Source organism: Oncorhynchus kisutch, unplaced genomic scaffold (genome assembly GCF_002021735.2).
Source record: "Oncorhynchus kisutch isolate 150728-3 unplaced genomic scaffold, Okis_V2 scaffold4040, whole genome shotgun sequence".
In the NCBI taxonomy this organism is placed as follows: Eukaryota; Metazoa; Chordata; class Actinopteri; order Salmoniformes; family Salmonidae; genus Oncorhynchus; species Oncorhynchus kisutch.
Window position 1 is genome coordinate 82,640 of NW_022265985.1, and position 27,361 is coordinate 110,000.

General features: G+C 45.4%; 1 pseudogene; it reads left to right on the top strand.

The window, feature by feature from the left end:
• The first annotated feature begins 12,417 nt into the window (after positions 1–12,417).
• LOC116373410 (dachshund homolog 1-like) overlaps positions 12,418–27,361 on the top strand; it is an 81,332-nt pseudogene continuing 66,388 nt past the window's right edge.

A 27,361-nucleotide genomic window follows, 5' to 3' on the forward strand; every position in this document is an offset into this window, starting at 1 on the left:
ACCAGATGTCTTCTTCTCTGGCCCTTTGTAAAAGCACCAGATGTCTTATCATGTTGTCTTCTTCTCTGGCCCTTTGTAAAAGCACCAGATGTCTTATCATGTTGTCTTCTTCTCTGGCCCTTTGTAAAAGCACCAGATGTCTTATCATGTTGTCTTCTTCTCTGGCCCTTTGTAAAAGCACCAGATGTCCTATCATGTTGTCTTCTTCTCTGGCCCTTTGTAAAAGCACCAGATGTCTTACTGTGTTGTCTTCTTCTCTGGCCCTTTGTAAAAGCACCAGATGTCTTATCGTGTTGTCTTCTTCTCTGGCCCTTTGTAAAAGCACCAGATGTCTTATCGTGTTGTCTTCTTCTCTGGCCCTTTGTAAAAGCACCAGATGTCTTATCGTGTTGTCTTCTTCTCTGGCCCTTTGTAAAAGCACCAGATGTCTTATCGTGTTGTCTTCTTCTCTGGCCCTTTGTAAAAGCACCAGATGTCTTATCGTGTTGTCTTCTTCTCTGGCCCTTTGTAAAAGCACCAGATGTCTTATCGTGTTGTCTTCTTCTCTGGCCCTTTGTAAAAGCACCAGATGTCTTACTGTGTTGTCTTCTTCTCTGGCCCTTTGTAAAAGCACCAGATGTCTTATCGTGTTGTCTTCTTCTCTGGCCCTTTGTAAAAGCACCAGATGTCTTATCGTGTTGTCTTCTTCTCTGGCCCTTTGTAAAAGCACCAGATGTCTTACTGTGTTGTCTTCTTCTCTGGCCCTTTGTAAAAGCACCAGATGTCTTATCGTGTTGTCTTCTTCTCTGGCCCTTTGTAAAAGCACCAGATGTCTTATCGTGTTGTCTTCTTCTCTGGCCCTTTGTAAAAGCACCAGATGTCTTATCATGTTGTCTTCTTCTCTGGCCCTTTGTAAAAGCACCAGATGTCTTATCGTGTTGTCTTCTTCTCTGGCCCTTTGTAAAAGCACCAGATGTCTTATCGTGTTGTCTTCTTCTCTGGCCCTTTGTAAAAGCACCAGATGTCTTATCGTGTTGTCTTCTTCTCTGGCCCTTTGTAAAAGCACCAGATGTCTTATCGTGTTGTCTTCTTCTCTGGCCCTTTGTAAAAGCACCAGATGTCTTATTGTGTTGTCTTCTTCTCTGGCCCTTTGTAAAAGCACCAGATGTCTTATTGTGTTGTCTTCTTCTCTGGCCCTTTGTAAAAGCACCAGATGTCTTATCGTGTTGTCTTCTTCTCTGGCCCTTTGTAAAAGCACCAGATGTCTTATCGTGTTGTCTTCTTCTCTGGCCCTTTGTAAAAGCACCAGATGTCTTATCGTGTTGTCTTCTTCTCTGGCCCTTTGTAAAAGCACCAGATGTCTTATCGTGTTGTCTTCTTCTCTGGCCCTTTGTAAAAGCACCAGATGTCTTATCGTGTTGTCTTCTTCTGTGAAATGATTCATCTTACTTATACAAATCACAGCTACTGAGATCAGAGGGTGTCAAAGATCAGCACAACCTCAACATGCTTATCCTTGCAAATCCACACCTCTTCTCTTTGTGCTTATTGAATGGTATATCTGTGTTTAGACTAGTTCATGTCATTCATTTCACTGTAAATTGAATGTATACTTACATCAGTGACATTCAGTGCATTTCGTGTGGTTATAGTCTTGTGACATGACCGATCGTGTGGAACATTAGATGCTTTAATTAATGACATTGTGTTGGGGTATTTTCAACAGGCAGCACTAGCTCTGACAGTCCCACTAATTGCTCTGCAGATGAATGATTATTTCTGCCTTAATGCATCTGTTGCCTTTAATATGACTGCTGGAAAGATTTCATTAGTGTTTCGCCATGGCAACAAAGATGTACCTACACTCGTTGCTATAGTGCTCCTGTGGCTGTGAATTCTACTGTACATTAGACGACCCCCCCCCCCCCCCCCCCCCCCCTTGAAGAAAGACAATAGGACTTTCAACATGGTCGCCTTCCGTGAAAACCAGCTATTCCTTTACCTTTCTATAAGATTAAATGTTCAACTCAGCAAAAAAAAAGAAACGTCCCTTTTTCAGGATCCTGTCTTTCAAAGATGATTCGTAAAAATCCAAACAACTCCACAGATCCTCATTGTAAAGGGTTGAAACACTGTTTAACATGCACCTGTGGAACGGTCGTTAAGACACTAACAGCTGAAAGACTGTAGGCAATTAAGGTCACAGTTATTGAAAACTTAGGACACTAAAGAGGCCTTTCTACTGACTCTGAAAAACACCAAAAGAAAGATGCCCAGGGTCCCTGCTCATCTGCGTGAACGTGCCTTAGGCATGCTGCAAGGAGGCATAAGGACTGCAATGTCCATACTGTGAGACGGCTAAAACAGCACTACAGGGAGACAAGATGGACAGCTGATCGTCCTCGCAGTGGCAGACAGGATCGGTGCATCTGAACATCACACCTGCGGGACAGGTACAGGATGGCAACAACAACTGCCCGAGTTACACCAGGAACGCACAATCACTCCATCAGTGCTCAGACTGTCCGCAATAGGCTGAGAGAGGCTGGACTGAGGACTTGTAGGCCTGTTGTAAGGCAGGTCCTCACCAGACATCACCGGCAACAACGTCACCTATAGGCACAAACCCACTGTCGCTAGACCAGACAGGACTGGCAAAAAGTGCTCTTCACTGACGAGTCACGGTTTTGTCTCACCAGAGGTGATGGCCGGATTTGCGTTTATTGTCGAAGGAATGAGCGTTACACAGAGGCCTGTACTCTGGATCGGGATCGATTTGGAGGTGGAGGGTCCGTCATGGTCTGGGGCGGTGTGTCACGGCATCATCGAACTGAGCTTGTTGTCATTGCAGGCAATCTCAACGCTCTGCGTTACAGGGAAGACATCCTCCTCCCTCATGTGGTACCCTTCCTGCAGGCTCATCCTGACATGAACCCTCCAGCATGACAATGCCACCAGCCATTCTGCTCGTTCTGTGCGTGATTTCTGCAAGACAGGAATGTCAGTGTTCTGCCATGGCCAGCGAAGAGCCCAGATCTCAATCCCATTGAGCACGTCTGGGACCTGTTGGATCGGAGGGTGAGGGCTAGAGCCATTCCCCCCAGAAATGTCCTGGAACTAGCAGGTGCCTTGGTGGAAGAGTGGGGTAACATCTCACAGCAAGAACTGGCAAATCTGGTGCAGTCCATGAGGAGGAGATGCACTGCAGTACTTAATGCAGCTGGTGGCCACACCAGATACTGACTGTTACTTTTGATTTTGACCCCCCCCCCCCCCCCCCCCTTTGTTCAGGGACACATTATTCCATTTCTGTTAGTCACATGTCTGTGGAACTTGTTCAGTTTATGTCTCAGGTGTTGAATCTTGCTATGTTCATACAAATATTTACACATGTTAAGTTTGCTGAAAATAAATGCAGAGGACGTTTCTTTTTTAGCTGAGTTTATGTTTCTGCCTTTTGTACTTTCAATCCCCAGTAGGTTGATCCACGTGTCTAGTGGTTATCAATCCCCAGTAGGTTGATCCACGTGTCTAGTGGTTATCAATCCCCAGTAGGTTGATCCACGTGTCTAGTGGTTATCAATCCCCAGTAGGTTGATCCACGTGTCTAGTGGTTATCAATCCCCAGTAGGTTGATCCACGTGTCTAGTGGTTATCAATCCCCAGTAGGTTGATCCACGTGTCTAGTGGTTATCAATCCCCAGTAGGTTGATCCACGTGTCTAGTGGTTATCAATCCCCAGTAGGTTGATCCACGTGTCTAGTGGTTATCAATCCCCAGTAGGTTGATCCACGTGTCTAGTGGTTATCAATCCCCAGTAGGTTGATCCACGTGTCTAGTGGTTATCAATCCCCAGTAGGTTGATCCACGTGTCTAGTGGTTATCAATCCCCAGTAGGTTGATCCACGTGTCTAGTGGTTATCAATCCCCAGTAGGTTGATCCACGTGTCTAGTGGTTATCAATCCCCAGTAGGTTGATCCACGTGTCTAGTGGTTATCAATCCCCAGTAGGTTGATCCACGTGTCTAGTGGTTATCAATCCCCAGTAGGTTGATCCACGTGTCTAGTGGTTATCAATCCCCAGTAGGTTGATCCACGTGTCTAGTGGTTATCAATCCCCAGTAGGTTGATCCACGTGTCTAGTGGTTATCAATCCCCAGTAGGTTGATCCACGTGTCTAGTGGTTATCAATCCCCAGTAGGTTGATCCACGTGTCTAGTGGTTATCAATCCCCAGTAGGTTGATCCACGTGTCTAGTGGTTATCAATCCCCAGTAGGTTGATCCACGTGTCTAGTGGTTATCAATCCCCAGTAGGTTGATCCACGTGTCTAGTGGTTATCAATCCCCAGTAGGTTGATCCACGTGTCTAGTGGTTATCAATCCCCAGTAGGTTGATCCACGTGTCTAGTGGTTATCAATCCCCAGTAGGTTGATCCACGTGTCTAGTGGTTATCAATCCCCAGTAGGTTGATCCACGTGTCTAGTGGTTATCAATCCCCAGTAGGTTGATCCACGTGTCTAGTGGTTATCAATCCCCAGTAGGTTGATCCACGTGTCTAGTGGTTATCAATCCCCAGTAGGTTGATCCACGTGTCTAGTGGTTATCAATCCCCAGTAGGTTGATCCACGTGTCTAGTGGTTATCAATCCCCAGTAGGTTGATCCACGTGTCTAGTGGTTATCAATCCCCAGTAGGTTGATCCACGTGTCTAGTGGTTATCAATCCCCAGTAGGTTGATCCACGTGTCTAGTGGTTATCAATCCCCAGTAGGTTGATCCACGTGTCTAGTGGTTATCAATCCCCAGTAGGTTGATCTAGTGGTTATCAATCCCCAGTAGGTTGATCCACGTGTCTAGTGGTTATCAATCCCCAGTAGGTTGATCCACGTGTCTAGTGGTTATCAATCCCCAGTAGGTTGATCCACGTGTCTAGTGGTTATCAATCCCCAGTAGGTTGATCCACGTGTCTAGTGGTTATCAATCCCCAGTAGGTTGATCCACGTGTCTAGTGGTTATCAATCCCCAGTAGGTTGATCCACGTGTCTAGTGGTTATCAATCCCCAGTAGGTTGATCCACGTGTCTAGTGGTTATCAATCCCCAGTAGGTTGATCCACGTGTCTAGTGGTTATCAATCCCCAGTAGGTTGATCCACGTGTCTAGTGGTTATCAATCCCCAGTAGGTTGATCCACGTGTCTAGTGGTTATCAATCCCCAGTAGGTTGATCCACGTGTCTAGTGGTTATCAATCCCCAGTAGGTTGATCCACGTGTCTAGTGGTTATCAATCCCCAGTAGGTTGATCCACGTGTCTAGTGGTTATCAATCCCCAGTAGGTTGATCCACGTGTCTAGTGGTTATCAATCCCCAGTAGGTTGATCCACGTGTCTAGTGGTTATCAATCCCCAGTAGGTTGATCCACGTGTCTAGTGGTTATCAATCCCCAGTAGGTTGATCCACGTGTCTAGTGGTTATCAATCCCCAGTAGGTTGATCCACGTGTCTAGTGGTTATCAATCCCCAGTAGGTTGATCCACGTGTCTAGTGGTTATCAATCCCCAGTAGGTTGATCCACGTGTCTAGTGGTTATCAATCCCCAGTAGGTTGATCCACGTGTCTAGTGGTTATCAAGCCCCAGTAGGTTGATCCACGTGTCTAGTGGTTATCAAGCCCCAGTAGGTTGATCCACGTGTCTAGTGGTTATCTGAGGAGCCTCGTCTAGATCAACATTAACATCCAACGTTCTTTTCAGGGACTGGTTTTGTTTAACGTTGACCTTGCCAATACAAAACACAGATGAATAACAGTGTAAACTCTTCTGCTTGTTTAATTCCTTTAAAATTCATAACTAGGATATTGGATAATAAACAATTAAGAGCATCGTTAAAGCTCATTAGAGAAGAGAATGGATTGATTACGATATTAGGATATGTTTAACAGCTTCCCAACGTCTTTAAGGTGACTTTGTTGTTTTGTTGGACAGGTTCCAATACGATTAGGTTTGATCTATAATGAGGTATTCCTCTTTCTACCTAGATGCTTAACATATAGCGCCTCTATTATTCATTCATTCATTCATTCATTCGTTCATTCGTTCATTCATTCGTTCATTCATTCATTTGTTCATTCATTCATTCGTTTATTCATTTGTTCATTCATTCGTTCGTTCATTTGTTCATTCATTCATTCGTTCGTTCATTCGTTCATTCATTCATTAGAGTGTTGTTAATTGAATAAGGATCCATGAGGCCAGTGATCAGTGATAGCTGCAACCTTCACAGAGGCCTCGACGGGGAAACTCCCTTGTGTCTCTACACTTTATAATGAAATATCCTTTATCAAATTAGAATTTTGTGTGTTCAACTATGTAATGATGGATATGATTATATATATTATATTCCCCTTGATTAGATTATTGGGACGACTCATTGACGCAGTGAATTGCACTCTAGGATCCTGTGTTTAGCAGGTGGACAACATCTGCTCTCAATCAGTGGCTGTTGCATATTGTTTGGTTCATAAATGTATTCTCCATAATAACCTCTAGTCGTCAACAATTTATGTTAAATCAATCTTCCACAATGAGATTGACTTTATACTTTTTCAATAACTCTTCATCACTTTATGTGGCGACTCTGTTGACCTCTCGTACTTCATTTCAACTGTATTACCAGTTTACTCCTGTCTTACTCTGACCAGTGAGCTGCTTCTTCACTAGGAACATCTACAATCTACTAATTACACCTAACTTTGCCTCTCCGTCAGTTGACTTGATATGTACACTTAGAAAAAAGGGTTCCAAAAGGGTTCTTAGGCTGTTCCCATAGGAGAACCCTTTTTGGTTCCTGGTAGAACCCTTTTTTTGTTTCCAGGTAGAACCTTTTTTTTGGTTCCAGGTAGAACCCTTTTTTTGGTTCCAGGTAGAACCTTTTTGGGTTTCATGTAGCACCCTCTGTGGAAAGGGTTCTACCTGAAACCAAAACGGGTTCTTCAAAGGGTTCTGCAATGGGGACAGCTGAAGAATCCTTTTAGCTTCTAGATAGCACCTTTTTTTCTCAGAGTGTTGGCTATTTTTCTCACTCACTCAACACAGTTTTTTTCCAGTTGGATGCACAAGGTCAAATTGAGTCAACTCAACTAAGAAAAACAAGTATGCTGCTTTCGACACAGAAATGGGGCGAGATCAAGTGTATCTGGCTCATTACTCTCTTCTTCTCCTTCAACCTGTTCTGTGTCACTGGCACCGTTCGTTACCTCCTCACCTCAAACTCTAACTAAATCAATCCCCATCATCACCACATCAGCTCTCTCTCCTCTCTCTCGCTCTCTGTCCCTCCCCCCTCTCTCTTTCTCTCTCTCTCCCTCCCCCCTCTCTCTTTCTCTCTCTCTCCTCTCTCTCGCTCCCCCCTCTCTTTCTCTCTCTCTCCTCTCTCTCGCTCCCCCCTCTCTTTCTCTCTCTCTCTCTCCCTCATTTTCGTTAAATCTCTTTCTCTCTCTCTCTCTCCCTCATTTTCTTTAAATCTCTTTCTCTCTCTCCCTCTCTCTCTCTTTTTCTTTCTTTCCTTCTCACTCTCTCCTTCTCTTTCTTTCTCTCTCTCTCTCTCTCTCTTTCTTTCTTTCCTTCTCACTCTCTCCTTCTCTCTGTCTCTCTCTTTCTTTCTCTCCCTCCCTCTCTCTCTGTCTCTCTCTCCCTCTCTCTCTCTCCCTCCCTCTCTCTCTCCATCTCCACACCTACATGAGTCTGAACTGTGCCTGTTCATCCGGTACTAAAGCTTCATCTGGTCCTATTAACCCAGGAATCTAACCAACGGACATGTTCAGACTGGTCTGATACAGGGAGAGAAAAACAACACATCCGTTCTACTGGGTCGTGTTGTGACAGGGGTCTTCATGATGATTTATGGTGTGCTGTTAGGCCTGATAACTGACGCTGAGGCTCCACACTTGTTTCAATTAGCACCGCTGAAGGTCACGTTGCCGCGGACTACAGCTCATTTCCATACGCATAATCAATTTCCATTATCATCGATGACACGGGAGCATTCTGGAACTCTGTGTTGATTTGGGTCCTAATGGCTGATTCAGCTCCTGACGGAAAGGCTTGTCTGTTAGGATTATGGCTGAGAGTGGTTGGGACAGATTTCTAAATCTCTCTCTCTTTATCTCTGTCTCTCTCTGTACTACCTCTCTCTCTCTCTTTATCTTGGTCTCTGTCTCTCTCTTTACTCTCTCTCTCTCTCTCTTTACTACCTCTCTCTCTTTTTATCTCTGTCTGTCTCTCTCTTTACTCTCTTTATCTTGGTCTCTGTCTCTGTCTTTACTACCTCTCTCTCTCTTTATCTCTGTCTCTCTCTTTTTTATCTCTGTCTCTCTCTTTACTCTCTCTCTCTCTCTCTCTCTTCATCTCTGTCTCTCTTTACTCTCTCTCTCTCTCTTCATCTCTGTCTCTCTCTTTTTATCTCTGTCTCTCTCTTTGCTCTCTCTCTCTCTCCATCTCTGTCTCTCTCTTTGCTACCTCTCTCTCTCTCTCTTCATCTCTGTCTCTCTCTTTACTCTCTCTCTCTCTCTTCATCTCTGTCTCTCTCTTTGCTACCTCTCTCTCTCTCTCTTCATCTCTGTCTCTCTCTTTACTCTCTCTCTCTCTCTTCATCTCTGTCTCTCTCTTTTTATCTCTGTCTCTCTCTTCATCTCTGTCTCTCTCTTTTTATCTCTGTCTCTCTCTTCATCTCTGTCTCTCTCTTTAATACCTCTCTCTCTCTTTACTCTCTCTCTTTCTCTCTTCATCTCTTTACTCTCTCTCTCTCTCTCTCTTCATCTCTCTCTCTCTCTCTCTCTCTCTCTCTTTATCTCTGTCTCTCTCTTTGCTACCTCTCTCTATTTCTCTTTATCTCTGTTTGCTACCTCTCTCTATTTCTCTTGCTCTTCCTCACCCACTGACCCGAGGCAGTGATGATAGAGATGAAGCGTTAAATATGTTGTTATTTACTTAATGAGAATGGATAGAGTGGTATTTATGCCTCATCAGTCTGATGTGGTTGTCCTGAGTATCTACCCCTGCAGGGTAGAGTGGTACAGACAGCACACTGACTAACAGACACAGGATGTCACCACCATAGATATATAATTATCTATTACAGAAATAGAATGGGAATGTCAGTTCTAGTCATTATATTTCTATGGTCACTACACCATTCTTCTGCAGCGACAGAGAGCCCTCACACAGTGGCCTTCAGCTTTTCAAATATGTTTTGGGTGGAATTTGGCACCCTATTTGAGGTTTATTACTGGCTGGATGGTGCTCATTTGACATTGAAGTACACTTCTGATATTATGTGTGTAAATCAATTTGCCACTGTAAACCGGAGACTGGGCCACATCTGGCCCGTGGGCCGCAGGTTTCAGACCCGTGGCATAGACTTTTTCCTCCAATAGGTGGCCATTCCCCCTCTCCATGTCTTTTAGTGAGTCCTGACATTTAAAATGTCTATTTGCTGGTAAAAAGCAGCAGGAGATTGAGCAGGAGTTTCCAAAGACAAAAGTGAAGTTCTCTCTCTCTCTTCTCTCCTGGGAGATGCTGAAAGCTAAGCATAATTAAGCAAATTTGATTAGAATCAAGCTTGACTTCTTCAGTTGACTTTTAATGAATGCAAATCGGGCATCTACATCCCTAAGATTAATTCCAGCCAATTAAAAAACACAAGAGGCTTATTCAAAAGAGGGATGGGGAAGCAGGAAGAAAAGAGTGAAAAGACCTTTAAGCTGAATAAAGACACGTTTCTCTCCACCTCCTCTTCATAACACGCTCTCTTGAGGTTTTCTTCTCTCCCTCTGTGACTTAGATCATTATCAACGTGATGCTCCGTTAAAGCACTGTGCATTCCTATGGAGACGAGGCTATATACCGGATAAAACTACGGCGCATCGAAAAGCTCCCATATCCACATTGTTCACTTGATGCCTTTAATTTACAGATAAGGTGTTTTTTTTAAAACATTTGTGTAATTTAGCAGATGCTCGTATCCAGAGCGACTTACAGTTAGTGCATTGTTGTGCATTCATCTTAAGGTAACTAAGTGAGACAACCGTATGTCACTAATCACGTTTCCATCCATCCATTTCATGCGAATGATTTTCCTGACGCGTGGAAAAAGTCACGACCAGGCTGATGGAAACATGAAATGCCGGTACAATTTCATAAATACCGAAAGAAAATTTGTTCGTTCGACATGGTGGGATCTTTTTGTGTCGCTAATATTCATCATGCGAGAAATAGCGGTTCAAACGCCTTTATGCGCAAATATTGATATAATAACCATCATATCGAAGAGAACTTGGTGTCAGGCGATGACATGTTGTGTGGTCCTCCCACTACGACTCGGGAAAGCATGCAGTTTATTAGGCTAAAGATGAAATAAGTTACGATGAACTTCACAGGGTGGTGAAAGTGCACGGTGATGAACTTCACAGGGTGGTGAAAGTGCACGGTGATGAGCGTCACAGGGTGGTGAAAGTGCACGGTGATGAACTTCACAGGGTGGTGAAAGTGCAAGGTGATGAGCTTGATGCTCCTTTCCGATAAATATCGAGGGTCTTATTCTGGTGACATGATGGTCGACGCTTGGCTGCTTTGACAAATAAAAATAATTTCGCTCTTAAACATAATAATCTCATAGTGTAGGTAGCCAACCCGCACTCTACCAGCTGTTGGCTAGAGCGCATGCGCCAATACCAACGTGGGAACATTTTTTATAGTCCTATAGGCTAACGCAACAGTTTTTGTGACAGCACCATCAGTAGTGATGAAAATGCGATGTAACCCCATTTAACTATGTTTCATTCGGCATATAGGAATTTAACGGCAGAATAAATTTTGAATTGCACGTACACAACCGTTCAAACGTTTGGGATCACTTAGAAATGTCCTTGTTTTTCTCCATTTTGTCCATTAAAATAATATCAAGTTGATCAGAAATACAGTGTAGACATTGTTAATGTTGTAAATGACTATTGTAGCTGGAAACGGCAGATTTATTATGAATATCTGCATAGGCTACAGAGGCCCATTATCAGCAACCATCACTCCTGTGTTCCAATGGCCCGTTGTGTTAGCTAATTCAAGTTTATCATTTTAAAAGGCTAACTGATCATTAGAAAACCCTTTTGCAATTATGTTAGCACAGCTGAAAACTGTTGTCCTGATTAAAGAAGCAATAAAACTGGCCTTCTTTAGACTAGTTGAGTATCTGGAGCATCAGCATTTGTGAGTTCGATTACAGGCTCAAAATGGCCAGAAACAAAGAACTTTCTTCTGAAACTCATCAGTCTATTCTTGTTCTGAGAAATGAAGGCTATTCCATGCGAGAAATTGCCAAGAAACTGAAGATCTCATACAACGCTGTGTACTACTCCCTTCACAGAACAGCGCAAACTGGCCCTAACCAGAATAGAAAGAGGCTCTGGTCCCCAACTGAGCAAGAGGACAAGTACATTAGAGTGTCTAGTTTGAGAAACAGACCCCTCAACAGTGAAGAGAGGACTCCGGGATGCTGGCCTTCTATGTAGATATTCCATAAAAAACCTGCCGTTTCCAGCTACAATAGTCATTTACAACATTAACAATGTCTACACTGTATTTCTGATCAATTTGATGTTATTTTAATAGACAAAAACTGTGCTTTTCTTTGAAAAACAAGGACATTTCTAAGTGACTCCAAACTTTTTAATGGTAGTGTACGTCATCACGCACAGTTTTCTACCTGCAAAAAGTCATTTTTATGGAAACATCTCTGGTTGGAAAATGTGGCCAAGTGGATGGAAACTAGCTGTTGTCAGCACATTTCTTCCTCGATAATCAGCGAAGTCAGTGCTAGTGTCATTATGTATCTTTTTGAGCGGGACTCAATTAGCCTATATGAATTTTTTTTGTGCAGAGAAGAGAGTCTCCAAACCTCAGTCTTCATCAGCATTAGCAGGGAACTGTCAAGGGTATGCATTCGAGGGGTTGTGGAGGCTCAGTCCCCAATGTGGTATGTGACAGGAAGATGGGGTGGGGGCTTGAGGAGGGTCAGAGGTTAAAGTCAGGGTCCTCTTGTCTGTCCCTCTTCTCCCTCCGTAGAGGGCCCTTTTGGGGGGTTATTATTTCTAAACAGTGGACAGCTTCCACACTCTGAATAGTCAACATCCTACAGTTCAAATTCAGTGGCGAGGTATAGCGTTATCTCCGGAGCTTGTGCTGCTTATACAAATGATTCATCAAGGTGTTCAGTTTCTATTCCAGTTTTATTGTAGCCTAATGGACCGCATGTTCTGAACACGGTCAACAGATGCGTGTGATGTTTTTCTAAGCATATTTAGAGGCTCCTCCTCTTTTTCATGATGTGACAGTATCATCCCGTCCGCGAGCTCCTCACTCTAGCTCAATTCTGTCATCAGTAACCTGACGCACGGACCCTTTATCCCACTCACTGCATCTCCGACATTTCTCAGCTTAAAAAAAAAAAAACTGCCGACGAGCTCTCTACTCTTTCATTTCTGTTTCTCTCGCGACACTTTTTTTAGACTACACTTGACTTTCGAGACTTTCAGCTTGTTTTTTTTTTTAAATACAGATTTGGATCATGGCCTCTCCGGCTGCTCTCATGCCCTTGGTTCCTCTCGTCCAACCACCTCCGATACAGACTTCACCGGCGACAAACTCTCCGCCACCAGCAACCACGTCCTCATCCCCTTCACCGTCTATCGCGCCCACCGGACTGAACCCTTTCAGCGCGGACCTCTTACCAGTACCTGTCGGTAGCCCTGGTGCACCGGTCGACGTCCTGCCCTGTAAACCGGTGTATTCTACCCCGTCGCCGGTTGAGAACACTCCGCAAAACAACGAGGTTAAAATGGTCGAGGTCAGAGGCGCCAAGCTCGCCTCTTTCACGGTAAAAGACAACGAGCTAATCTGCCTCCCGCAGGCGTTCGACCTGTTTCTGAAACACTTGGTCGGCGGACTGCACACGGTCTATACCAAGCTGAAGCGGCTCCAGATCACACCGGTGGTCTGTAACGTGGAACAGGTCCGCATCCTCCGGGGCCTCGGAGCTATTCAACCGGGAGTGAACCGGTGTAAACTCATCTCCAGGAGAGACTTCGAGACGCTGTACAACGACTGTACTAACGCCAGGTGAGTTGGTTTCCATGGTGCCCTCATCTATCTCTGATGTCTTCATAAAGAGTTGAAGCGACCGAACAACGCAACATTGTTGAAATAACCTTTTCCAATCTTTTAAAAGTGTTTCAGTGGCTCAAACTGAGTCTCTGCAATTATGTGTAGGTGTGCGTAATGGGGGATTATGCGGCGCGCACACACACACTATCTCTCTCTCTCTCTCTCTCTCTCTTCCCCATCTCTTTGCATTTAACACTGTTAGTTACTCTGAGAAATTGATTCTTCACAGAAATTAATTAATTTTCATTTGGCCCAAAGCGGCCGTTTAAATCAGGGAGCTGCTGACTGGCGATGTTTCTCTCTCGTCGTTTTCTGCGTGTAGTATAACTGCCTTCTCGTATCAATCAGTTGTAGCCCCGAGGATGAGCTCATCACTGGAGACATACACTTTGAGATGTCTATTTCTCTATATTTATGATTTAATTATGTAAATAGGCTGGTCTCTGTAACTCTCTGTGTGACCTGCTGTTTGGCTCATTAGATGACAGAGTTAGCGTCTCAAACGGCACCCTATTTACAGGAAGAGATGAACAAGCACCCTATTTCTTATGTAGTGCACTACTTTTGACCAAAGCTCTGTGGGCCATCGTCGAAAGTAGTGCACTTACATAGGGGACAGGGTGCCATTTGGGACAAACACTGAACACATTCTTGACCCAGGAAATTAAAAAGTTAATATCAGAAAGAGTGTGATTTATTTGATTATGCCTTAGTCAGTTGTTCAGTGCAATTTGAAAGTGAAAATGCTGTTGGGGAAAGAGTTGGTTTAGCCTCTGTCCTCTCCAGCTTTTTACAGGTTAAAGACTTATTTCTTTTTAAAAGACTACTTTTGACATTTATTCATTTACTCATATGAACCATCCAGTCTTACATGTCTTTGCCTGGGTTTGTTCCACAACAGCCTCTCCAGCAACTACGTGTGACTCACCAGTGACGCCACTCTGAGTCAAAGCCTTTAGTTTTGGCTTCACTCAGACCTCAGTCATAATCCACAGTTACACACCAATGAGAAGCGGTTGAGATCACAGGCGTTTATGTTCATGCCAGTAACTTAGAATAGTACTAGTTCCCCGACAGAGAACCTTTCTTTAACGAGGCAATCTGATCTTCTTGTCTCTCACACAAAGACACGGTTCCATTGAGTTACAACAAGCACATCATAATAAGTCCAGGGCAAATCCTGTTTCCCACTCATACAATGATATGTCTCCGTTTAAAGATAGTTTATCTTTGAGATATAGATGTTAGTTATTCATCTCTTTCTGTATGTGTGGATCTTGTTCATCTCTTCCTGTATGTATGGATCTTGTTCATCTCTTCCTGTATGTATGGATCTTGTTCATCTCTTCCTGTATGTATGGATCTTGTTCATCTCTTCCTGTATGTGTGGATCTTGTTCATCTCTTCCTGTATGTATGGATCTTGTTCATCTCTTCCTGTATGTATGGATCTTGTTCATCTCTTCCTGTATGTATGGATCTTGTTCATCTCTTCCTGTATGTGTGGATCTTGTTCATCTCTTTCTGTATGTGTGGATCTTGTTCATCTCTTCCTGTATGTGTGGATCTTGTTCATCTCTTCCTGTATGTATGGATCTTGTTCATCTCTTCCTGTATGTATGGATCTTGTTCATCTCTTCCTGTATGTATGAATCTTGTTCATCTCTTTCTGTATGTATGGATCTTGTTCATCTCTTCCTGCATGTATGGATCTTGTTCATCTCTTCCTGTATGTATGGATCTTGTTAATCTCTTCCTGTATGTGTGGATCTTGTTCATCTCTTCCTGTATGTGTGGATCTTGTTCATCTCTTCCTGTATGTATGGATCTTGTTCATCTCTTCCTGTATGTGTGGATCTTGTTCATCTCTTCCTGTATGTATGGATCTTGTTAATCTCTTCCTGTATGTATGGATCTTGTTCATTTCTTCCTGTATGTGTGGATCTTGTTCATCTCTTCCTGTATGTATGGATCTTGTTCATCTCTTCCTGTATGTATGGATCTTGTTCATCTCTTGTTCATCTCTTCCTGTATGTGTGGATCTTGTTCATCTCTTTCTGTATGTGTGGATCTTGTTCATCTCTTCCTGTATGTGTGGATCTTGTTCATCTCTTCCTGTATGTATGGATCTTGTTCATCTCTTCCTGTATGTATGGATCTTGTTCATCTCTTCCTGTATGTATGAATCTTGTTCATCTCTTTCTGTATGTATGGATCTTGTTCATCTCTTCCTGCATGTATGGATCTTGTTCATCTCTTCCTGTATGTATGGATCTTGTTAATCTCTTCCTGTATGTGTGGATCTTGTTCATCTCTTCCTGTATGTGTGGATCTTGTTCATCTCTTCCTGTATGTATGGATCTTGTTCATCTCTTCCTGTATGTGTGGATCTTGTTCATCTCTTCCTGTATGTATGGATCTTGTTAATCTCTTCCTGTATGTATGGATCTTGTTCATTTCTTCCTGTATGTGTGGATCTTGTTCATCTCTTCCTGTATGTATGGATCTTGTTCATCTCTTCCTGTATGTATGGATCTTGTTCATCTCTTGTTCATCTCTTCCTGTATGTGTGGATCTTGTTCATCTCTTCCTGTATGTATGGATCTTGTTCATCTCTTCCTGTATGTGTGGATCTTGTTCATCTCTTCCTGTATGTATGGATCTTGTTCATCTCTTCCTGTATGTGTGGATCTTGTTCATCTCTTCCTGTATGTATGGATCTTGTTCATCTCTTCCTGTATGTATGGATCTTGTTCATCTCTTCCTGTATGTATGGATCTTGTTCATCTCTTCCTGTATGTATGAATCTTGTTCATCTCTTCCTGTATGTGTGGATCTTGTTCATCTCTTCCTGTATGTATGGATCTTGTTCATCTCTTCCTGTATGTGTGGATCTGGTCACCATAGCATCTCCCACCTGTAGCACACGCTCCAGCAGGTATATCTCTCTAGTCACCCCCAAAACCAATTCTTTCTTTGGCCGCCTCTCCTTCCAGTTCTCTGCTGCCAATGACTGGGACGAACTACAAAAATCTCTGAAACTGGAAACACTTATCTCCCTCACTAGCTTTAAGCACCAACTGTCAGAGCAGCTCACAGATTACTGCACCTGTACATAGCCCACCTATAATTTAGCCCAAACAACTACCTCTTTCCCTACTGTATTTAATTTATTTATTTATTTTGCTCCTTTGCACCCCATTATTTTATTTCTACTTTGCACATTCTTCCATTGCAAAACTACCATTCCAGTGTTTTACTTGCTATATTGTATTTACTTTGCCATCATGGCCTTTTTGCCTTTACCTCCCTTATCTCACCTCATTTGCTCACATTGTATATAGACTTGTTTATACTGTATTATTGACTGTATGTTTGTTTTACTCCATGTGTAACTCTGTGTTGTTGTATCTGTCGAACTGCTTTGCTTTATCTTGGCCAGGTCGCAATTGTAAATGAGAACTTGTTCTCAACTAGCCTACCTGGTTAAATAAAGGTGTTCTCAACTAGCCTACCTGGTTAAATAAAGGTGTTCTCAACTAGCCTACCTGGTTAAATAAAGGTGAAATAAATAAATAATCTAGAACAGATGTTACAGTTTAACCCTATAGTTTAACATCACTGTCAGGAGAGAGAATAGAGGGAGAGAGAGAATAGAGGGGGAGAGAATAGAGGGAGAGAGAGAATAGAGGGAGAGAGAGAGAATAGAGGGAGAAGAAGAATAGAGGGAGAAGAAGAATAGAGGGAGAGAGAGAATAGAGGGAGAGAGAATAGAGGGAGAGAGAGAATAGAGGGAGAGAGAGAATAGAGGGAGAGCGAGAATAGAGGGAGAGAGAGAGAGAATAGAGGGAGAGAGAGAATAGAGGGAGAGAGATAATAGAGGGAGAGAGAGAGAGAATAGAGGGAGAGAGATAATAAAGGGAGAGATAGAATAGAGGGAGAGAGAGAATAGAGGGAGACACACCTTTGACTCTGGTTCTTTTCATGTCTTTAGAGAGGGTCCTCTCATCTGACAGTGTGATTAAACTCTCCTGCACACACACACATACTCTCTCATGTCTGTGTTGTGAAGGGTAAGGACAGATCATATGTGCGTGTTAGGGCCAGTGATGATAGCCAGGGACATTATTACTGTGCTGCTAGAAAAAGCCATCTGCCATCTCTCAGGGGGTGTGGTCTCTCTGATCCTCTCTGATGGCTTAATACACAATAACAGCAGTGTAATGTGATATCTGTACTGCGTACACACACACACACACACACACACACACACACACACACACACACACACACACACACACACACACACACACACACACACACACACACACACACACACACACACACTGTCTTCATGTACTCTCCACTCTTGACCCCTGGAATGTCGGCGATGGAATGTGATCCGGTATCAGTTAAAAGGATTCCTGGGATCAAACAGGAGTCTGTGCCTCTCCCTATCCCAGCCTGGATTAAACACAAGACATGGGAACACAGGAGTGTGTGGAGGAGGGAGAGGGAGAAGGGGAGAGGGAGAAGGGGAGAGGGAGAAGGGGAGAGGGAGAGGGAGAGGGAGGGGAGGGGGGGGGGGGGGGGGGGGAGGGGGGGGGGGGGGAGGGGGGGGGGGGGGGGGGGGGGGGGGGGGGGGGGGGGGGGGGGGGGGGAGAGAAAGGGGGGGGGGGGGGAGGGAGAGGGAGGTGAGCGGGAGGGGGGGGGGGGGGGGGGGGGGGGGGGGGGAGAAGAGAAGGGGAGAGAGAGAGGGAGAGAGGGGAGAGTAGAGAGAGAAGGGGAGATAGAGAGAGAGAGAAGAGAGAGAGATAAGCGAGACGATAGAGAGAGAGAGAGAGAGAGAGAGAAGAGATAGATAGAGAGAGAGAGAGAGAGAGATAGAGAGAGAGAGAGAAGGAGAGTAAGAGAGAGAGAGAGAGAGAGAGAGAGAGAGAAAAAAAGGTAAGGGGAGAGAGAGAGAGGGAAGAAGAGAGGGAGGGAGAGAGAGAGAGAGAGAGAGAAAGGGAGAGAGGAGAGAAAGGGAAGAAGAGAGAGAGGGGGAAGAAGAGAGAGAGAGAGAGAAGAAGAGAGGGAGGGAGAGAGAGAGAGAGAAGAAGAGAGGGAGGGAGAGAGAGAGATAGAGAGGGAGAGAGAGAGAGAGAGAGAAGAAGAGATAGAGGGGAGGAGCAGTACTCCATCCTCACCTTGTCTTGTATTGTCATTACATCATTATTCAGGCAGGCTGCTCCATGTCTCTGCAGCCTGCACTGTCATTCATTACACGGCTTTGGCCCTCAGACAGACAGACATATCATCCACAGCTGGGAATACCGTGTGTGCGTGTGTGTGTGCATGTGTGTGTGTGTGTGCGTGTGTGCGTGTGTGAGAGAGAGGGATGTGGGGGATAAAATAGATATGACAAGAGATCAGCATCACATGGACTTTTCTTCTTTTTCCTAAAACACACTGCTACCCTCTCTGCTGGGGAGCCAGTCAGCCAGTCAGCCAGTCAGCCTGTCAGTCAGCCAGTCACCAAGTTAGCCAGTCGGCCAGTAAGTCAGCCAGTAAGTCAGCCAGTAAGCCAGTAAGCCAGTCACCCAGTTAGCCAGTCAGCCAGTTAGCCAGTCACCCAGTCAGTCACCCAGTCAGCCTGTCAGTCAGCCAGTCACCCAGTTAGCCAGTCACCCAGTTAGCCAGTCAGTCAGTTAGCCAGTCACCCAGTTAGCCAGTCAGTCAGTTAGCCAGTCACCCAGTCAGCCAGTTAGCCAGTCACCCAGTTAGCCAGTTAGTCAGTCTGCCAGTCACCCAGTTAGCCAGTCAGTCACCCAGTCAGTCAGTCACCCAGTCAGTCAATCAGCCAGTCACCCAGTTAGCCAGTCAGCCAGTCACCCAGTCAGCCAGTCACCCAGTCACCCAGTCAGCCAGTCAGCCAGTTAGCCAGTCAGTCAGCCAGTCACCCAGTCTGCCAGTTACCCAGTTAGCCAGTCACCCAGTTAGCCAGTCAGTCAGTCTGCCAGTCACCCAGTTAGCCAGTCAGTCACCCAGTCAGTCAGTCACCCAGTCAGCCAGTCACCCAGTCAGCCAGTCAGTCACCCAGTCAGCCAGTCACCCAGTTAGCCAGTCAGTCACCCAGTCAGCCAGTCACCCAGTCAGCTATCCCCACCCTCCCACCCAGTAGCTTTGTACTGTACAGTCAGGGTTACTTGACAGGATAGTTGTTCCAGTGTTTTGACTGCAACACGTCCCTGTCTTTCATGACCTGTTTTCAAAGTGAGACTGGATGGGCTGGTGGTTTCCAGGGAGGCTTGAGTGTGTTCCTGTGTGTCTGTGTGTGTGTGTCTGCTTTGTCTCTTCCACTAAGCTCCAGCTGCTGTGTCCTCCTGTTAGCGTTTCATGTTTCAGATTAACACACACTCATACCCACACACACACGTACACACACACACACACACACACACACACGTACACACACACACACACACACATTTCTGCGTACAGTATTCCTCAGTATGTTTTTCTCAGCCGGTGGCCTCAATAAGATTGTGTATTAACCTGATTAGGTTGGTTCAGTGGAGTGGACCGAACAGTGGAGTGGACAGAACGGTGGAGTGGACAGAACAGTGGAGTGGACAGAATAGTGGAGTGGACAGAATAGTGGAGTGGACAGAATAGTGGAGTGGACAGAATAGTGGAGTGGACAGAATAGTGGAGTGGACAGAATAGTGGAGTGGACAGAATAGTGGAGTGGACAGAATAGTGGAGTGGACAGAATAGTGGAGTGGACAGAACAGTGGAGTGGACAGAACAGTGGAGTGGACAGAACAGTGGAGTGGACAGAATAGTGGAGTGGACAGAATAGTGGAGTGGACAGAATAGTGGAGTGGACAGAATAGTGGAGTGGACAGAATAGTGGAGTGGACAGAACAGTGGAGTGGACAGAATAGTGTGTCTTTTAAATGCTGTAAATTAAGTCAATTGAGTCCTGTGAGAGAGAGAGAGTGTGTGTTTGTGAGAGGGGGGGGGCATGGTGTGTGACCTCTTGTCTCAGACTTTAATTAAAATCTCACCCAGACGTCCTCTTCCACGCCATGGCTCAGATTCCCACAGCTCTGTTCATACACACACACAGACACATATATACACACACACACACACACACACACACACACACACACACACACACACACACACACACACACACACACACACACACACACACTCCCGGTGCATCCTGCAGCTCACCACATGTCCTTCCACCTTTCTCTCTCCTCTCTCTGCTTGATGACTTTTCCATGAAAGGCCTTTTCATTAATCCACCTCAGGGAACCTCAGCTCTCTGTCTCCACTTCACAGAGCACACAGACACACACACACACATATATACACACACACACACACATATATATATATACACACACACACACACACACACACACACACACACACACACACACACACACACACACACACACACACACACACACACACACACACAGAGCACATACACACACACACACAAACACAGAGCACACACACACATACACAGACAGTTACACACACACTAAGGCTGGCTAGGCCGTGTTACTGTAAAGTTATTTAGCGACTAGGGCTAGGCTGGCTAGGCCGTGTTACTGTAAAGTTATTTAGCGACTAGGGATAGGCTGGCTAGGCTGTGTTACTGTAAAGTTATTTAGCCACTAGGGCTAGGCTGTGTTACTGTAAAGTTATTTAGCCACTAGGGCTAGGCTGTGTTACTGTATAGTTATTTAGCGACTAGGGCTAGGCCGGCTAGGCCGTGTTATTGTAAAGTTATTTAGCGACTAGGGCTAGGCTGGCTAGGCCGTGTTACTGTAAAGTTATTTAGCGACTAGGGATAGGCTGGCTAGGCTGTGTTACTGTAAAGTTATTTAGCGACTAGGGCTAGGCTGGCTAGGCCGTGTTACTGTAAAGTTATTTAGCGACTAGGGATAGGCTGTGTTACTGTAAAGTTATTTAGCCACTAGGGCTAGGCTGTGTTACTGTAAAGTTATTTAGCGACTAGGGCTAGGCTGGCTAGGCCGTGTTACTGTAAAGTTATTTAGCGACTAGGGCTAGGCTGTGTTACTGTAAAGTTATTTAGCGACTAGGGCTCTGCCATGTTACTGTAAAGTTATTTAGCGACTAGGGCTAGGCTGGCTAGGCCAAGTTACTATAAAGTTATTTAGCAACTAGGGCTAGGCTGGCTAGGCCGTGTTACTGTAAAGTTATTTAGCGACTAGGGCTAGGCTGGCTAGGCCGTGTTACTGTAAAGGTATTTAGCGACTAGGGCTAGGCCGTGTTACTGTAAAGGTATTTAGCGACTATGGCTAGGCTGGCTAGGCCGTGTTACTGTAAAGTTATTTAGTGACTAGGGCTAGGCTGGCTAGGCTGTGTTACTGTAAAGTTATTGTTAAAGCCCTGGTTAAAAACCAACTGGAGGGGAACTGTTGCCCTGGTTAAAAGCCAACTGAAGGGGAACTGTTGGATACACACACACATGGATGATGATACACACACACACACACACACACACACACACACACACACACACACACACACACACACACACACACACACCACACACACACACACACACACACACACACACATTCCCGCAGACTGATCAGTTAGTGTGTAAATAAACAGTATGTTGTGAAGGAAAGCCAAGAGGAACTGAACTGACATTAAACAACCACTTTTATCTCTGTTTTGTCCCTGTGTACCTTCTGTTTTTCTGTAACGGTGTGTGTGTGTGTGTGTACCTCGGCCCTGCTTTCCATCAGTAAGGCAGAACTCCTGCAGGTTTTAGGAAACACTAATTAATGAAGGAAGGGAAACGACTGGAAAGTTCCGGAGCTTTGTAGTTGGGCTGATCTCAGGGTGACTGCACCACACTTTAAAACAGGGGCCGAAAAGGACTCTGCATTCCAAATGGCACAGACCTGGTCCAAGGTAGTGCACTATATAGGGAATAGGGTGCCTCTGTTTAAAAGTAGTGTGCTATATAGGGAATAGGCTGCCTCTGGTTAAGAGTAGTGCACTATATAGGGAATAGGGTGCCTCTGGTTAAGAATAGTGCACTATATAGGGAATAGGGTGCCTCTGGTTAAGAGTAGTGCACTATATAGGGAATAGGCTGCCTCTGGTTAAGAGTAGTGCACTATATAGGGAATAGGGTGCCTTTGGTCAAAAGTAGTGCACTATATAGGGAATAGGGTGCTTTTGGTCAAAAGTAGTGCACTATATAGGGAATAGGGTGCCTCTGGTTAAAAGTAGTGCACTATATAGGGAATAGGGTGCCTCTGGTCAAAAGTAGTGCACTATATAGGGAATAGGGTGCCTCTGGTTAAAAGTAGTGCACTATATAGGGAATAGGGTGCCTCTGGTTAAAAGCAGTGCACTATATAGGGAGTAGGTTCATGTTACAGACTCCATGTGGGCCCTGGTCCAAGGTAGTGCACTATATAGGGAAGTAGGTTCATGTTACAGACTCCATGTGGGCCCTGGTCCAAGGTAGTGCACTATATAGGGAAGTAGGTTCATGTTACAGACTCCATGTGGGCCCTGGTCCAAGGTAGTGCACTAGATAGGGAGTAGGTTCATGTTACAGACTCCATGTGGGCCCTGGTCCAAGGTAGTGCACTATATAGGGAGTAGGTTCATGTTACAGACTCCATGTGGGCCCTGGTCCAAGGTAGTGCACTATATAGGGAGTAGGTTCATGTTACAGACTCCATGTGGGCCCTGGTCCAAAGTAGTGCACTATATAGGGAGTAGGTTCATGTTACAGACTCCATGTGGGCCCTGGTCCAAGGTAGTGCACTATATAGGGAGTAGGTTCATGTTACAGACTCCATGTGGGCCCTGGTCCAAGGTAGTGCACTATATAGGGAGTAGGTTAATTGTTACAGACTCCATGTGGGCCCTGGTCCAAGGTAGTGCACTATATAGGGAGTAGGTTCATGTTACAGACTCCATGTGGGCCCTGGTCCAAGGTAGTGCACTATATAGGGAGTAGGTTAATTGTTACAGACTCCATGTGGGCCCTGGTCCAAGGTAGTGCACTATATAGGGAGTAGGTTCATGTTACAGACTCCATGTGGGCCCTGGTCCAAGGTAGTGCACTATATAGGGAGTAGGTTAATTGTTACAGACTCCATGTGGGCCCTGGTCCAAGGTAGTGCACTATATAGGGAGTAGGTTCATGTTACAGACTCCATGTGGGCCCTGGTCCAAGGTAGTGCACTATATAGGGAGTAGGTTCATGTTACAGACTCCATGTGGGCCCTGGTCCAAAGTAGTGCACTATATAGGGAGTAGGTTCATGTTACAGACTCCATGTGGGCCCTGGTCCAAGGTAGTGCACTATATAGGGAAGTAGGTTCATGTTACAGACTCCATGTGGGCCCTGGTCCAAGGTAGTGCACTATATAGGGAGTAGGTTCATGTTACAGACTCCATGTGGGCCCTGGTCCAAGGTAGTGCACTATATAGGGAAGTAGGTTCATGTTACAGACTCCATGTGGGCCCTGGTCCAAGGTAGTGCACTATATAGGGAGTAGGTTCATGTTACAGACTCCATGTGGGCCCTGGTCCAAGGTAGTGCACTATATAGGGAAGTAGGTTCATGTTACAGACTCCATGTGGGCCCTGGTCCAAGGTAGTGCACTATATAGGGAGTAGGTTCATGTTACAGACTCCATGTGGGCCCTGGTCCAAGGTAGTGCACTATATAGGGAGTAGGTTCATGTTACAGACTCCATGTGGGCCCTGGTCCAAGGTAGTGCACTATATAGGGAGTAGGTTCATGTTACAGACTCCATGTGGGCCCTGGTCCAAGGTAGTGCACTATATAGGGAGTAGGTTCATGTTACAGACTCCATGTGGGCCCTGGTCCAAGGTAGTGCACTATATAGGGAGTAGGTTCATGTTACAGACTCCATTTGGGCCCTGGTCCAAGGTAGTGCACTATATAGGGAGTAGGTTCATGTTACAGACTCCATGTGGGCCCTGGTCCAAGGTAGTGCACTATATAGGGAGTAGGTTCATGTTACAGACTCCATGTGGGCCCTGGTCCAAGGTAGTGCACTATATAGGGAGTAGGTTCATGTTACAGACTCCATGTGGGCCCTGGTCCAAGGTAGTGCACTATATAGGGAGTAGGTTCATGTTACAGACTCCATGTGGGCCCTGGTCCAAGGTTGTGCACTATATAGGGAGTAGGTTCATGTTACAGACTCCATGTGGGCCCTGGTCCAAAGTAGTGCACTATATAGGGAGTAGGTTCATGTTACAGACTCCATGTGGGCCCTGGTCCAAGGTAGTGCACTATATAGGGAAGTAGGTTCATGTTACAGACTCCATGTGGGCCCTGGTCCAAGGTAGTGCACTATATAGGGAGTAGGTTCATGTTACAGACTCCATGTGGGACCTGGTCCAAGGTAGTGCACTATATAGGGAGTAGGTTCATGTTACAGACTCCATGTGGGCCCTGGTCCAAGGTAGTGCACTATATAGGGAGTAGGTTCATGTTACAGACTCCATGTGGGCCCTGGTCCAAGGTAGTGCACTATATAGGGAGTAGGTTCATGTTACAGACTCCATGTGGGCCCTGGTCCAAGGTAGTGCACTATATAGGGAGTAGGTTCATGTTACAGACTCCATGTGGGCCCTGGTCCAAGGTAGTGCACTATATAGGGAGTAGGTTCATGTTACAGACTCCATGTGGGCCCTGGTCCAAGGTAGTGCACTATATAGGGAGTAGGTTCATGTTACAGACTCCATGTGGGCCCTGGTCCAAGGTAGTGCACTATATAGGGAGTAGGTTCATGTTACAGACTCCATGTGGGCCCTGGTCCAAGGTAGTGCACTATATAGGGAGTAGGTTCATGTTACAGACTCCATGTGGGCCCTGGTCCAAGGTAGTGCACTATATAGGGAGTAGGTTCATGTTACAGACTCCATTTGCTTCTACACCTGCATTGCTTGCTGTTTGGGGTTTTAGGCTGGGTTTCTGTACAGCACTTTGAGATATCAGCTGATGTACGAAGGGCTATATAAATACATTTGATTTGATTTGATTTGGGCCCTGGTCCAAGGTAGTGCACTATATAGGGAGTAGGTTCATGTTACAGACTCCATGTGGGCCCTGGTCCAAGGTAGTGCACTATATAGGGAGTAGGTTCATGTTACAGACTCCATGTGGGCCCTGGTCCAAGGTAGTGCACTATATAGGGAGTAGGTTCATGTTACAGACTCCATGTGGGCCCTGGTCCAAGGTAGTGCACTATATAGGGAGTAGGTTCATGTTACAGACTCCATGTGGGCCCTGGTCCAAGGTAGTGCACTATATAGGGAAGTAGGTTCATGTTACAGACTCCATGTGGGCCCTGGTCCAAGGTAGTGCACTATATAGGGAGTAGGTTCATGTTACAGACTCCATGTGGGCCCTGGTCCAAGGTAGTGCACTATATAGGGAGTAGGTTCATGTTACAGACTCCATGTGGGCCCTGGTCCAAGGTAGTGCACTATATGTGCACTATACCCCACTAATCTACTGACGGAGCGCAGGAGGTGGCTAACAACAGACCTCCATCCTATGCTAGCTTGCTACCGATGCCCTGGCTAGCTGTCTAAATCACCAACCAACCTCTCCACTCACCGGACCCTTTTGATCACTCGACTAAGCATGCCTCTCCTTAATGTCAATATGTCTTGTCCATTTCTGTTCTGGTTAGTGTTTATTGGCTTATTTCACTGTAGAGCCTCTAGTCCTGCTCACTATACCTTATCCAACCTATTAGTTCCACCACCCACACATGCAATGACATCTCCTGGTTTCAACGATGTTTCTAGAGACAATATCTCTCTCTTCATCACTCAATACCTAGGTTTACCTCCACTGTATTCACATCCTACCATACATTTGTCTGTACATTATACCTTGATGCTATTTTATCGCCCCCAGAAACCTCCTTTTACTCTATGTTCCAGACGTTCTAGACGACCAATTCTCATAGCTTTTAGGCGTACCCTTATTCTACTCCTCCTATGTTCCTCTGGCAATGTAGAGGTGAATCCAGGCCCTGCAGTGCCTAGCTCCACTCCTATTCCCCAGGCGCTCTCTTTTGACGACTTCTGTAACCGTAATAGCCTTGGTTTCATGCATGTTAACATTAGAAGCCTCCTCCCTAAGTTTGTTCTATTCACTGCTTTAGCACACTCTGCCAACCCGGATGTTCTAGCTGTGTCTGAATCCTGGCTTAGGAAGACCACCAAAAACTCAGACATTTTAATTCCAAACTACAACATTTTCAGACAAGATAGAACTGCCAAAGGGGGCGGTGTTGCAATCTACTGCAAAGATAGCCTGCAGAGTTCTGTCCTACTATCCAGGTCTGTACCCAAACAATTTGAACTTCTACTTTTAAAAATCCACCTCTCTAAAAACAAGTCTCTCACCGTTGCCGCCTGCTATAGACCACCCTCTGCCCCCAGCTGTGCTCTGGACACCATATGTGAACTGATTGCCCCCCATCTATCTTCAGAGTTCGTGCTGCTAGGCGACCTAAACTGGAACATGCTTAACACCCCAGCCATCCTACAATCTAAACTTGATGCCCTCAATCTCACACAAATAATCAATGAACCTACCAGGTACCTCCCCAAAACCTTAAACACGGGCACCCTCATAGATATCATCCTAACCAACTTCCCCTCTAAATACACCTCTGCTGTCTTCAACCAAGATCTCAGCGATCACTGCCTCATTGCCTGCATCCGTAATGGGTCAGCGGTCAAACGACCTCCACTCATCACTGTAAAACGCTCCCTGAAACACTTCTGCGAGCAGGCCTTTCTAATCGACCTGGCCGGGGTATCCTGGAAGGATATTGATCTCATCCCGTCAGTAGAGGATGCCTGGATATTTTTTAAAAATGCCTTCCTAACCATCTTAAATAAACATGCCCCATTTAAGAAATTTAGAACCAGGAACAGATATAGCCCTTGGTTCTCCCCAGACCTGACTGCCCTTAACCAACACAAAAACATCCTATGGCGTTCTGCATTAGCATCGAACAGCCCCCGTGATATGCAGCTGTTCAGGGAAGCTAGAAATCATTATACACAGGCAGTTAGAAAAGGTTCATGTTACAGACTCCATGTGGGCC